Source organism: Phalaenopsis equestris, unplaced genomic scaffold (genome assembly GCF_001263595.1).
Source record: "Phalaenopsis equestris unplaced genomic scaffold, ASM126359v1 Scaffold220753, whole genome shotgun sequence".
NCBI classification, from domain to species: Eukaryota; Viridiplantae; Streptophyta; class Magnoliopsida; order Asparagales; family Orchidaceae; genus Phalaenopsis; species Phalaenopsis equestris.
This window is the reverse complement of record NW_018239013.1, coordinates 203,574-205,189: the sequence shown is the minus strand read 5'-3', so window position 1 is coordinate 205,189 and position 1,616 is coordinate 203,574.

Genomic DNA, 1,616 nt, shown 5'->3' with positions numbered 1-1,616 from the left:
TATGTGTCGACTTCAGAGATTTGGACAAAGTATGTTTAAAGACAAATTCCCGTTACTGATACCAGAAAGAATGGTGGACATCGCTTCGACACATGAAATTTTCTCCTTCATGGATGGATCGTCAATATACAATCAAATCAAAATAGCTCTAGAAGATGCAACACCTACAATCTTCAGGACACCTATCAGTATTTTCTGCTACATAAAGATGTCGTTTGGATTAAAGAATGCTGGAGCAACATATCAACGAGCTATGACAAAGGTTTTTGATGAGCTCATTCAAAACCAAGTGGAATGCTATGTCATCAAAAGTAAACAAAAAATAGATTATTTATACTATTAGAGGATTGTGTTCGAATGGTTACGATGATATGACCTTAAAATGAATCACTTAAAGTGTGCCTTTGGTGTTACCTTTGAGAAATTTCTAGGATTCGTTGTCCGTCATCGGGGAATCGAGACCAAACCGAATAAGATTAAAGCTATCTTGAAATTGCCTCCACCCAAAACCTTAAAACAACTACATTCTCTCCAAGGAAATTTGGCATATCTGCGACGCTTTGATTCTAATCTCTCAGGTAAGTGTCAGCCCTTCTCGGCATTAACTAAAAAGGACTCTAAATTTGTTTGGAAAGAGAAATGCCAGTGGGCCTTTGAGGATGTTAAACAATATTTAATGACACCTCCTATTTTTGCAGCCCCTATCCCAGGAACATCATTAATACTTTATGTCGTTGCCTTAGATGTCTCTCTTGGAGCCCTCTTAGCTCAAGTCATTGATGAGGGTAAAGAAAACGCACTCTACTACTTGAGTCGTCGTCTAATTCCAACGGAGATACGGTATCCTCCTATCGAGAAGTATTGTCTAGCTATAATTTTCACCGCCCAAAAACCTAGACATTACATGCTTTCTCATAAGATTACCTTAATTTCAAAAGTTAATCCATTGTAATATTTGATGACCTGACCAACACTTTTCAGGCGTCTAGCAAGATGGTCAATGATTTTATTGCAATTTGATATAACTTTTGTTCCCCTTTGTGCTATTAAGGAACAAATTTTAGCAGAATTCCTTGATGCACAATCACTTCCAACTGAGTCCCCTCTTAATGATGAGAACTAGTATCACAGATGGATGTTTCAAGTGCGCAACGCTGGGAGATGTACTTCGACAGAGCTTCGTTAGCCAGAAAACAGGCAAAGTTATACCAGGCAAAGTAGGAATTAGTTTGGTTTTCATCACACCAGTTAAGGGTATGCTGAGGTGCTCCTATCACCTAATAGAGCCATGTACAAACAACAAAGCAGAATGTGAAGCGTTAATTACCGTTTTTGAGTTAACAATCTTTATGGATATAACAAACATTACCATTTATGGCGACTCACAACTCGTGACGCAACAAGTCGTTCGACGATACATAATTTTGAAACCAAGGTTACCCAAAAACCATCATTACACAATGAACCAGCGGGAGCATATTCCCAATGTAACTTTCTACCAGATTCCTAGGGGAGATAATGCCCATGTTGATGCTCTAGCAAAATTGGCTAAAGATTTAGCATGCCCCTCGGAGGATTCTATTGATGTTACAGAACAAGGAAGACATGTTCTGTCT